The sequence below is a fragment of the Haliotis rubra genome, unplaced genomic scaffold, assembly GCF_003918875.1.
Source record: "Haliotis rubra isolate DU_JTF1 unplaced genomic scaffold, ASM391887v1 Scf331, whole genome shotgun sequence".
NCBI classification, from domain to species: domain Eukaryota; kingdom Metazoa; phylum Mollusca; class Gastropoda; order Lepetellida; family Haliotidae; genus Haliotis; species Haliotis rubra.
In genome coordinates this window covers 561,127-574,964 of record NW_025767004.1, presented here as the reverse complement: position 1 = coordinate 574,964, position 13,838 = coordinate 561,127, and positions in this window count along the sequence as shown.

The window sequence follows — 13,838 nt, the reverse complement described above, 5'->3', positions numbered from 1 at the left end:
TCGACTAGCACTCCTTTCGTGGGAAAGCAGCTGCTGTTTTTAAGCCTTCGTTCAACGCAATAAAGCTGGAATCTCGTAAGAGAAAGTTAAATGTGTATAAGACCATGGATGACGTATACAGATAGCAATATTACCAAGATAAATGCGTATCTTGAACTCATCTATCGACCAGTATGAAAATCAAATAAACTACTTGGAAACTATACTCAGTTTCTTATTTGGATCTTTGCTTAAAAGCGAAAGTAACCCAGCCGAGTAATGATATTGTTTGTAACGTTTTGGCCAAATCCAATGTTCAGTTGTATGCGTTTCTGCCCAGTGGTTTATTGGGGAATATGACGAAATGGGCAACTGACGTGGTGTCAGTTGTATATGTTACAGTCATTGGGTGACATTGCTTGCTTACAGACACTCAAAGGATGTCTTTATTGACATAAAACAATATTTAAAAATATAAAAAAAGCATTGGGTGACACTGTTTGCTCACATTTTGTTTGCACAAGTGAGGCTTGCGTGGCACCTGCTGTTGCACTGACTCCAAGCAATTTACAAACTGCCTGATTTTACACATTTACTGTAACATTGACTGTAACATATACCGATGGCATCTGGATTGCCAGATCCTTACTCGATTACTTACAGAGCTTCGTCATACGGTTACAGCAGGACTGAGAGCTGCGTTAACAACTTAAAGTCTGCGTTAACAACAGGACAACTTAGAGCTGCGTTAACAACTTAAAGTCGAACAACTAAAGTCTGACGTCAGTTAACAACTTAAAGTCTGAACATGTATAGTTGGTTAACAACTTAAAGTCTGCGTTAACAACTTAAAGTCTGCGTTAACAACTTAAAGTCTGCGTTAACAACTTAACGACTATGACGTCAGTAAGTGACATGTATAGTTGGAAGCACATATACACCCGTAGTGCAAGATCGCTGTCCGTCGGTCGGGGTTCGAATCCCAATATACATATCCGCCTTTGGTTATGAATATATATCAGTTATAAGCTTTACATCTGACCCTAAGCCCATGCTAAGTTACATTGTTGCTGTAGCTTCACCGCTCAAAGCGAAAGTAAACAATAACATACATGGGAGGGAAACCAGTATGTGTGTTGAGGAAACATGTTCCATCTGCTGAGCATGGTTCAGGAAAACCGTCCACCAGGATGCAGATAATACCGAATCTGCTGAAGTAGGTAACATAAGCATCAGCAGAAACAGCGACACGGAAACTTAAATGTTGAATTGGAATCGTTTAGTTGCAAAATGTATTTTTAAAAGGCTTAAAATTCGAAATATTGGTATCGTATGATTGGATTAGCTGGATTATTTCTAGCCAAACAAATTATGTATAATGAGGTATTTCTATGTTGAGATGAAGATTTCTTCTTGTTTATTACGCCCATACGATGTTTTTGTGTCTACATTTATCAAGTGATTCCTTCATGCTGCAACTTAGGTAGACCATCATATAATATATTGACGGGTAGGCCGGGATAAGGGTAGATCATGTTTTAGGGGACCACGTATCGATGACATGAGATGAAGCCACCAGCAACCCGTATATTCAGAAGCTTATCAGCCACCGACATTTGGATTGGAGCGAAGCCATCAGATTTGCATGTTGTGCTCGCCCCTGCAGTCGGGCGTGGGCGTAGAGAGACTGATGTATTTCTTATAAGCCATAATTTATTGACTAGTATGTTACGTACCACCTGTAACAATATTCTGAACATGGGAATCCTATCGGGAGTCACGCCACACAGCATCCCAGCTACTTGGACGTAGATAGTCCGCCCACTCCCGTGTTCTGTAATAAGCTGAGATTTACATTCGGTAAATAATATTCCATGTCGAGTTCCCAAGCCCGAAATTAATAATCAAGTTGTTATTAGAATTAATGGACAACCTTGGTTTATAGAAGTGTATAGTTTTGCACTTAAAACCGCGGACGGAACAATCCCGATTTGTTTGGTAGGAAGGTATTGTTTCATAGCACAATTACCTTCGGCCTTCCAGAAGTCTGGAGAAAGGAATGGAACCAATCATGTCTACTAGCTTAGAAGGCCTCGGAATACATACTTCATTCATCAATTTTGCTTTTATGATATAAAGTGGCGGGCATTATGTCCCGAATATCTGAAATTGCTAATGGGCTTGTGCTTGATATGTTTGTACTGTAGAACATGGACATTTTATCTTTTCTAGTCGGGAGTATCGAATTTTTAACCTTCTAATAGAAAACCTATAAAACGACCGTACCTATTCATTACGGGAGGAACACAGAAAATAACGCTTCTCGACAGGGATGACGGACACATGGAAGAGCAAAATGTCAGTCATTTATTCATGCTGAAACAAGCAGGAGTTCAGTGAGTAGACAGCGGACGGAATCGGCGATTAGAGGGGTTGTTATACAGAGCGGAAGTGGTCGAACAACACCCCGAAGCATTGTGTGAGTACGCCTTCTTGGAAAGGCGTACGTATACATGGATCTTTACGTTATTGGAACCTAACACCAAGTTACATGTCATTAAGGAATATCACCAAATCTGGATTTTCTTGATTTATAGCAAACAATCTTAAACAGACACGCACACGCACGCACGCACGCGCACACACATACACGCGCACGAACGCACACCAAACGAGCCAAGAGATGGCATGACAGCCCCGGGACAGTGATCTAACCCACGCTCCTGGAAATATCAACCAAATGATTTATAAGGTGATTCTATTCGATATGAAATGGATTACTCCTGAATGCAGACGAGTGCGGAACATAACCCCGAACTCTCTTACAAAGCCATGTCAATGTCGGTGTAAGTGGTTGCTGATCGGGAATGGTCCATCATCATACTATATTGACGATCATCATATAATATATTAACGGGCAGGCCGGGATAAGGGTAGATCATGCTCTTTAGGGGACCACGTTTCGATGACATGAGATGAAGCCACCAGCAACCCATATATTCAGAAGCTTATCAGCCACTGACATTTTGGATTGGAGCGAAGCGATCAGATTTTGCATGTTGTGTCATCGCCCCTGCAGTCGGGCGTGGGCGCTGTTGCAGATAGCGTCAGGAGACTGATGTATTTCTTATAAGCCATAATTTATCGACTAGTATGTTACGTACCACCTGTAACAATATTCTGAACATGGGAATCCTATCGGGAGTCACGCCACACAGCATCCTAAGCTACTTGGACGTAGATAGTCCGCCCACCCCATGTTCTATAATAAGCTGAGATTTACATTCGGTAAATAATATTCCATGTCGAGTCTCTCAAGCCCGAAATTAATAATAAAGTTGTTATTAGAATTAATGGACAACCTTGGTTTATAGAAGTGTATAGTTTTGCACTTAAAACCGCGGACAGAACTATCCCGATTTGTTTGGTAGGAAGGTATTGTTTCATAGCACAATTACCTTTCGGCCTTCCAGAGGGCAGTCTGGAGAAAGGAATGGAACCAATCATGTCTACTAGCTTAGAAGGCCTCGGAATATATACTTCATTCATCAATTTTGCTTTTATGATATAAAGTGGCGCGCATTATGTCCCGAATATCTGAAATTGCTAATGGGCTTGTGCTTGATATGTTTGTACTGTAGAACATGGACATTTTATCTTTTCTAGTCGGGATATCGAATTTTTAACCTTCTAATAGAAACCTATAAAACGACCGTACCTATTCATTACGGGAGGAACACAGAAAATAACGACAGAAAATAACGACAGGGATGACGGACACATGGAAGAGCAAAATGTCAGTCATTTATTCATGCTGAAACAAGCAGGAGTTCAAGTAGACAGCGGACCGGCGATTAGAGGGGTTTTATGCAGAGCGGAAGTGGTCGAACAACGGAATGCTACATGGATCTTTACGTTATTGGAACCCAAACCGACAGACATGTCATTATGAATGTCGAAATCTGGATATTCTTGATTTATAGCATCAATCCAGACACGGGGCATTCATATCACAGGCCACGGGTGGTCGTGGGTGCCAGGAGTTGCACCTCCCAGAACTTCCGTGGTTGTGAAGTTGCACCTGTTGAACTGCCAGATACCTGGTCGTGAGTGTGAAGTTGCACCTGTTGAACTGCCAGATACCCGGATCGTGAGTGTGAAGTTGCACCTGTTGAACTGCCAGATACCTGGGTCGTGGGTGTGAAGTTTCACCTGTTGAACTGCCAGATACCTGGGTCGTGAGTGTGAAGTTTCACCTGTTGAACTTCCAGATACCTGGGTCGTGGGTGTGAAGTTTCACCTGTTGAACTTCCAGATACCTGGGTCGTGAGTGTGAAGTTTCACCTGTTGAACTGCCAGATACCTGGGTCGTGAGTGTGAAGTTTCACCTGTTGAACTGCCAGATACCTGGGTCGTGGAGTGTGAAGTTTCACCTGTTGAACTTCCAGATACCTGGGTCGTGGGTGTGAAGTTGCACCTGTTGAACTGCCAGATACCTGGGTCGTGAGTGTGAAGTTGCACCTGTTGAACTGCCAGATACCTGGGTCGTGGGTGTGAAGTTTCACCTGTTGAACTGCCAGATACCTGGGTCGTGGGTGTGAAGTTTCACCTGTTGAACTTCCAGATACCTGGGTCGTGGGTGTGAAGTTGCACCTCTTGACCTACCAGATACCTGGGTCGTGAGTGTGAAGTTGCACCTGTTGAACTGCCAGATACCTGGGTCGTGAGTGTGAAGTTTCACCTGTTGAACTTCCAGATACCTGGGTCGTGGGTGTGAAGTTGCACCTGTTGAACTGCGGTGTGAAGTACCCAGATACCTGGGTCGTGTGAAGTTTCACCTGTTGAACTGCCAGATACCTGGGTCGTGAGTGTGAAGTTGCACCTGTTGAACTGCCAGATACCTGGGTCGTGAGTGTGAAGTTGCACCTGTTGAACTGCCAGATACCTGGGTCGTGGGTGTGAAGTTTCACCTGTTGAACTGCCAGATACCTGGGTCGTGGGTGTGAAGTTGCACCTGTTGAACTTCCAGATACCTGGGTCGTGAGTGTGAAGTTTCACCTGTTGAACTTCCAGATACCTGGGTCGTGGGTGTGAAGTTTCACCTGTTGAACTGCCAGATACCTGGGTCGTGGGTGTGAAGTTTCACCTGTTGAACTTCCAGATACCTGGGTCGTGGGTGTGAAGTTTCACCTGTTGAACTTCCAGATACCTGGGTCGTGGGTGTGAAGTTTCACCTGTTGAACTGCCAGATACCTGGGTCGTGGGTGTGAAGTTTCACCTGTTGAACTTCCAGATACCTGGGTCGTGGGTGTGAAGTTGCACCTGTTGAACTGCCAGATACCTGGGTCGTGGGTGTGAAGTTGCACCTGTTGAACTGACTGATACCTGGGTCAGATACCTGGGTCGTGGGTGTGAAGTTGCACCTGTTGAACTGCCAGATACCTGGGTCGTGGGTGTGAAGTTGCACCTGTTGAACTGCCAGATACCTGGGTCGTGGGTGTGAAGTTTCACCTGTTGAACTGCCAGATACCTGGGTCGTGGGTGTGAAGTTGCACCTGTTGAACTTCCAGATACCTGGGTCGTGGGTGTGAAGTTGCACCTGTTGAACTGCCAGATACCTGGGTCGTGGGTGTGAAGTTTCACCTGTTGAACTTCCAGATACCTGGGTCGTGGGTGTGAAGTTGCACCTGTTGAACTGCCAGATACCTGGGTCGTGGGTGTGAAGTTGCACCTGTTGAACTTCCAGATACCTGGGTCGTGAGTGTGAAGTTTCACCTGTTGAACTGCCAGATACCTGGGTCGTGGGTGTGAAGTTGCACCTGTTGAACTGCCAGATACCTGGGTCGTGAGTGTGAAGTTGCACCTGTTGAACTGCCAGATACCTGGGTCGTGAGTGTGAAGTTTCACCTGTTGAACTGCCAGATACCTGGGTCGTGGGTGTGAAGTTGCACCTGTTGAACTGCCAGATACCTGGGTCGTGGGTGTGAAGTTTCACCTGTTGAACTTCCAGATACCTGGGTCGTGAGTGTGAAGTTTCACCTGTTGAACTGCCAGATACCTGGGTCGTGGGTGTGAAGTTTCACCTGTTGAACTGCCAGATACCTGGGTCGTGGGTGTGAAGTTTCACCTGTTGAACTGCCAGATACCTGGGTCGTGGGTGTGAAGTTTCACCTGTTGAACTGACAGATACCTGGGTCGTGGGTGTGAAGTTTCACCTGTTGAACTTCAAGATACCTGGGTCGTGAGTGTGAAGCTGCACCTGTTGAACTTTCACCTGGGTCGTGAACCTGTTGAACCAGATACCTGGGTCGTGGGTGTGAAGTTTCACCTGTTGAACTGCCAGATACCTGGGTCGTGGGTGTGAAGTTTCACCTGGAACTTCGTGGGTGTGAAGTTTCACCTGTTGAACTGCCAGATACCTGGGTCGTGGGTGTGAAGTTTCACCTGTTGAACTGCCAGATACCTGGGTCGTGGGTGTGAAGTTGCACCTGTTGAACTGCCAGATACCTGGGTCGTGGGTGTGAAGCTGACACCTCTTGACCTACCAGATACCTGGGTCGTGAGTGTGAAGTTTCGCGTGTTGAACTGCCAGATACATGGGTCGTGGGTGTGACTTATGTTTATATCCAAGCATCGTAAAAATCAGCTCAGTCATTCACTTAATCTCACACCACAAAACACCGCACACGACACAACATAATGGAATCTCACCACACCCCAATCACCATATAAACCACACATCTTACCGCACATCTCACAACACATCTCACCACACATCTCACCACACCCCAATCACCATATAAACCACACATCTTACCGGCACATCTCACAACACATCTCACCACACATCTCACCACACCCCAATCACCATATATACCACACATCTCAGCTGGACTAAGTGGAAATATACTTCCTGGAATCAAAACCTTCCTCACACCTACTACTCACCAGCCGGTAGGGGGTGTGTCAATACCCATGTGGCAAAGTCCAGAAGTAGCATGGCATTTCAGAAATTTGGAAATGTATCAAAACAAAAATCCTTGAATACGAAAACATTGTCAGGCCATTTCAAATACTACTGCAAGACAAGGGAATAAAAAGTCTCAAACTAGAAGTGTCACTGGACCCTTCGTTTACAGGGAAACATTGGCGGGATAGTACACAGCATCACCATGAGCTCACAATGCAGGAAAATAGTATTTATGTGTAAAAACACCTATAGAACCTAAACAGATTGGAATGGAAATTTCGATAGATCACCACACACTACACACACTTCTTTATAAGATGGATCATGTTGACAGTGCAATGTGTTCTGTTCGGAAAGCGGTACAAGAAATTCAATACATCTTTCCCGGAACTGCAAAAGACAAATGAATTTCGGATAGAAAACAAAATCGTAATAAAAATTATTTTCGCATAATGTAGCATTGTTTCTGTATGAGGGAGCGTGGGAATGTGCTATACTTAGGTAGCAGTAGTTAAACAGACCGTGTTTAAAATACAAATAACGGCCATTTGATTATATCAGGAACTCGTCGATATACCGCAGGACGAATGCCCAGCCGGCATCTTGTGTTTCAGTAATGTATCACAACGCTGTTTATGTTTTGTCAATGTGTGTAAATTGTGTGGCCGTATACTGAGTGGGTATGGCCTTTTGTCGCGTTTAGCAATATCGCAGAAATAGTTCGCCTAAAGCATAAAGATGGGCGCAATGTGTTACCATATTGGGGAATCGAACCAGGTCCACCGGCGTGAAAGGCGAACGCGCTAACCACTGTGCTGCCCTAAACCCCCGGGCGACGAATTGTTACAACACCTGCAAAAATGTAATACTTTGTGAAATGTAACAAGAGAATGAAATACATGAAATCATCTGTTTTACGTTCTTGTTTGTGTTTAAAAATCACTTCAACAAAGAGGAACAAATAATTTGTCTAATGTTTTCAACGAAAAGAAACCTCTATAACCCGGACAAGGTAGTTCTCTGTGAAATCGTCCGGACTGTAACCAAGTCTAGGTACTCGATTTACAGGGACGTAATGCTATGTTTTAAATCTGATATAGCGCATAATGCGAATTTTGGTTACATGACGGCGGGTCCTCTTGGAGTGGGGGGAAGGCACACATCGATGAGGGTCGTTTATCTCAGTGGTGAAACCCAGGAGGGCCACATCGATGAGTGTCGTTTACCTAGTAGTGAAACCTACGAAGATCTATGTTGGTCGTTTACCTCAGTGGTGAAACCCAGGAGGGCCACATCGATGAGTGTCGTTTACCTAGTAGTGAAACCTACGAAGATCTATGTTGGTCGTTTACCTCAGTGGTGAAACCCAGGAGGGCCACATCGATGAGTGTCGTTTACCTAGTAGTGAAACCTACGAAGATCTATGTTGGTCGTTTACCTCAGTGGTGAAACCCAGGAGGGCCACATCGATGAGTGTCGTTTACCTAGTAGTGAAACCTACGAAGATCTATGTTGGTCGTTTACCTCAGTGGTGAAACCCAGGAGGGCCACATCGATGAGTGTCGTTTACCTAGTAGTGAAACCTACGAAGATCTACGTCGGTCGTTTACCTCAGTGGTGAAACCCAGGAAGGCCTACAGTGATGCAGACCGTTTACCCTCTGGTGAAACCCTTGACGCTACTGCTTGCACCCACAGAAACATAATGTTGCTTTTACTGTATATAACGTCCACCCCGTGAATACATCACAGTTACTGCCCAGATTGTTGGGTTCTGGACTGGCACGTGTGCAACAAGAAGACAGTATATCCAGACCGCCCTAACCGACCATAACTTCACACCTACAACCAATACAGACCATGTATTGTTATTACTCCTGTACGTGGTGGACAACGATATATCACCGGCCGCCCCGGCGTCACTCTGACTCGAGTTCCTTGAGGATCAAGAAATTGCATAATTCTACCTGAAGTCAATATGTTGGTTGAGTTTTGGAGACGATCATGCTTCAGATGTTGAATACATGGCACTTTGAAGATATTGGTAACTGCAGGATCTGATTGAGAGCACGCACTGCACCTTGATCGTGTCAGCTAATGGATTCTACAAATACGCATGTACAAACCCGGAGACTACTGTACCTCGGTGTTCACACATTTCTATTGACGCCGTGCAGTATTCCATGCATGTGTTGAAGAGAGTCGAGCACCTCTCCAGCCGGCGCATCAATACATGTAATGGATCATACTCCAAGTTGATGGACAAATGCGCTATACTTGTTTCATGTCAGAGAGTGCATGTAAAGTGAAGGCTTTTTTACAAATAAGGGAGACAGATTACAATACAGGTCTCTCAACAAGTTACCACGCCGATCTGGGTTAAAATGTTGCAACGCCATTGTAACATGTAACATATGTTATATTTGGGATTACACTTTCTTAGTAAAGTACGAATTCTAGTACTATTTGGGTTGAGTCCCATTCGGGATTCGCCAGCAAATCGCCAGCACACAAAGTCAGACGCCTAGACCGTGACAATTAACTCCTATCAGAGGGGTATACAGGGTCCGCTGTCTAGTCTACCAGTTGTCCGACTTCCATTTTTGTGGAAGCCGCGGTGGCTGAGCGGTCTAGGCGTCTGACTTTGTGTGCTGGCGATTAGGTGCCTGACTCTGAGGGTGTGGGTTCTAATCCCGGATGGGACTCAACCCAAATAGTACTAGAATCTGTACTTTACTAAGAAAGTGTAATCCCATATATAACATATGTTACATTTGACCACTTTCTAAAAATGGCATTGTGTATTCCATAGCCATTGTAACACGTGACAGCGCCAGAGGGTCTTCGTTGCCTTGTTCATTACATTGAATGTTGAATTGGAGCCTAAGAATGATTGGGTTTATAGTTGACTTCAAGAACACAAGCCTGGCTCTGACAAGACTCGGTAACTGTGTCGTCTACACGGGGGTGAGGGATGGGGGTGGTCATCCTGTGGTTCCTTGTCAATCAGCTACTTGTTTCACCAGGTCATTTACATATATTTGACATATATCTTACCCGGGCCAACAACAGCATCCACATGCGACTAGCAGAAGGATCATGGCTGACAAGAATATCTTAGATCTAAAATCTTGTTGATCACAGAATATGAAACTATGAAGGTGTTGGCCACTGTACCGTATCTGCCAGTTTCCAACATGCCAATACCTGGAGATTCACACGCTTGTCCATACACAAGCCATGAAGTAAACCACATCTGCATGATCAGCCCAATCAACAAGACGGACTAAAATAAAGTTCCACATGAAGTAATCGACCTTCCTTGAAAGTGTCAAAGTCAGGAATGCCACCTACGCATGTGTGCGACCCAACAACATGCGGCACGTGCAGACTGTAGGCTCTGTCTGGGTGTTAGTTTAAACACATAGTAATGTTCCCGCATGGGATGTTAGTATCTTTTTTTCTAATACTTGATTTGAACATGGTGTTACCGCCGTGGTATTGCTGGAATATTGCTAAAAGCGGCGCAAAACCCAACTCACTCACTGATTTGAACATTCATATTTCATAGTTTCCTACATTACATAAAGGGTATGTATACCAAACCAGGGGCGACGGTTTCACCGTTTTCTTCTTTATGGTAAACACTAGGGTGGGGACACATATAACAGGATTCAAAATGGTGCTTAATATCTAGAAGCGGGACTTGATCTCCGACGTACGAGTGGTTGAGTATCGTCGAGCTTAAAGCCTCCGCTCGTAAAGCGTAACACCCTTGTTCGACATCAGCACTGTGTCGAAGTCTATTTCTGGTGTCCCCGCAGTGATGTCGTTCAATGACGCATTCGGTTTGCTAGCGACTGCCTCCGTCACTGGGATACCACGTGGTCCCCGACATTGACATCACGGCTACAGCGAGATTTGACTGGTTCTTGGTTTCCGCCTGTGTGGAGAAGATGCGATAAGCCCGAGTTTTTAAGTCTGTGTTTGTATCTTTTTGTAATAGCCGTTGAGAACACTGGGAGCATTTATCACTCTTTGTACGATGAAACAGAAATTGATCAATTCAAACTTGACATTTTGTTATCTTTTAAACGAAGTAAAATAACACAGTCGATATCAACTGAAATATTGAGTGGCGCTCTTTCAGTTAGTTGCGACTGGAGATCCTTGAGATGGTATGCTGCCATTACCGCCAGCTTCTGTCATGAAATATGCATTCATTGATTACGAATATTTCTCGGTAGCTGGGTACATGTGTAAAATAAGCTCAGTTTTGTGGCGTAACTGATCTGAAAAGGGCAATCAATGTTGAATCAATAAATCGAAACACATACGTGTAAAGCTTCAGTGGTGAATTGTTAAGGACCAGCTTGACAAATGGAATGAATCAAGGCTTTGTTTAATGAATCAAACATTGACAACACTAATGTTTATGCCCCTTGTCTTGACGTAAGATCGATGACTAGTCTAACTGATGAGTTAATGTTGTTTCACAGGCAGCTGAACAACACTTCCTCTGGAGATAATGGAGTCTGGCTAAACCAGGGGTTGATATTATGACAAACCACGCCAGGGCGCGATGACCCTGCAATCCCGTTATTGTGACGTTAGATCGCTTCCTCCTACTCCGTGTAGGATCTGAATAATCTGAGGCTGGGTTGGGGAGATCCGTGAACTAACTAAAACAATCACAGTACATTAGCTGCATTGTAATAACTAAGGTGTAGACTAGGACGATCATAGGACCATGGTGACAGACACAGAACACCTTCAGATGCTGGCGATCTATAGCCCGTGTTTTATATTGTGCTGTCTTCTTTAATTACACTGTTTTAGTTTTACATGCTAGTTTTATGTTCATATCTGTGTTGCCCATTTCTGGTGTCCCCCGCCGTGATGTTGCTGGAATATTGCTAAAAGCGGCGTAAAACCAAACTCAGTCAGTCAGTCATATCTGTGTTACTCTAGTATTTTTACTGTCCATCGTCGACAGGTTTAACTCTTCACAATGTTTTCATTTTTTTTATTATATAAATTGTTTTTGTTACGATATGGCTGAGATATTGCCGATGTGGCGTTAAATATTAACTCACTCACTCACTCAGATACAGAACGGTCGCGACTGGGAGTGTCGGTGTTCCTCACAAACCCAGGCCACACGCGCTGACAATATTGACCACCGGATACCCACGACAACTAACACGTGTAGTATATAACATGCCGCTTTAGTTTAAACGCTAAAAGACGTGAGAAAGTTTGTCGATAACGAAACCTATTATTTATCAATAAGTATTTAGTCCGGGAAATGGCGGGATTTACCGAGTTGTCTGTTATCGTGGAACTGTTGTTCAGTGTATGTTTATGAAACGCGAAATCGAAAAAGAGAAGGCTACGAATGTGATTATCGCGCACGGTAATTTGAAAGATATTGTCTCGAAATCAATGGTAGCAAATGGCATTGTAGAAGAATCGCTCTCAGTTCAAAGCTTGGGCACAAATACTTTCAACGACAGCCGGTTTATCTCTGTTCACCGTTACGCGAAGACTAACAGTTATTTTATGTAGGAATGTGATGAAGTAATTAGGTTGATCTTGGTTGAAGAAACTGATCGACGAGAATACCCCTTCCTGTATAAAAAAGCAACAGCTGGTAATAGGACCATCAACATAGTGAGACGTATAAACTGAGCAGATGAGAAACTGTTGCTTATTTACTGCTCCACACACGGACAAGTGCGCATACCTCATACCTCTGTCTTTTCACACGCGAGTATCACATACACAGGTATTCATGGAACGAGTGAGTGAGTGACAGTAAGTTTAGTTTTACGCCGCACTCGGCAATATTCCAGCTATATGGCGTAAATAATCGAGTCTGGACCAGACAATCCAGTGATCAACAACATGAACATCGATCTACGCATGGGGAATCGATGACATGAGTCAACCCTGTCAGCGAGCCTGACCACCCGATCCCGTTAGTCGCCTCTTGAATAAATGAATATCCATATGGTGTGTCGTATTTATTTCCATGAAAGAATACTGTATAATTCTGTATATTTTTGCGGTGCTTGATGAACTATATTTTCATCCTTTTCTTTTCCATTTACTAGTAATTCTCTCTCTCTCTCTCTATATATATATATATACACACACACGTGTGTGTATTCAATTTTATGTCCACACACACACACACACACACACACACACACACACACACACACACACACACACACACACACACACACACACACCTAACCATTCGTCATTTTATACACATATCCGGACTAATGCCGGTTTATGCGTGTTAGCCAAATAGCTCCCAAGTTGCCGGTGGCACAGCAAACTGAAAAGCAGGACACAGGTCCGAGCGTCAGGCAGAGTAACAACTCTCCCATCCTTTAATGTCTTGGAGTGTAACAGCACCAACGACATTCCGCTATCCAGCCACACCTCCTTCCAACACCATGGAAGCGGTAGGACCATGTAACTAATACATATGCAATATGTACACATAAACAGTATGCCGAACACAAACTTCCACAACACGAGTCGAAACCCGGTCGATACAGTGAATTTAGGCGATCACATCTGAAATGATTATACAGCAGCTTATTGCATCTAAAGCCAGTCACCTACGAATGTAACAGTTCACATCAATTACCACAAACAAAGCTAATCTTCTCTTGCTTCAACTTCATCAGTAAACAGTTACAAGATTACAGTCCCGAGTCTGACCTGCCAGACAGTAAGGGGATTACCAGCTGGATTACCAACTGGACATGTTCATGGATCTTACATAACATCCCGACTAACACACAATTACTGGACAGAACAGCTTCAGAATGTCATTACTCCATTAAGGAAAACTACATTCATTGAGGCAC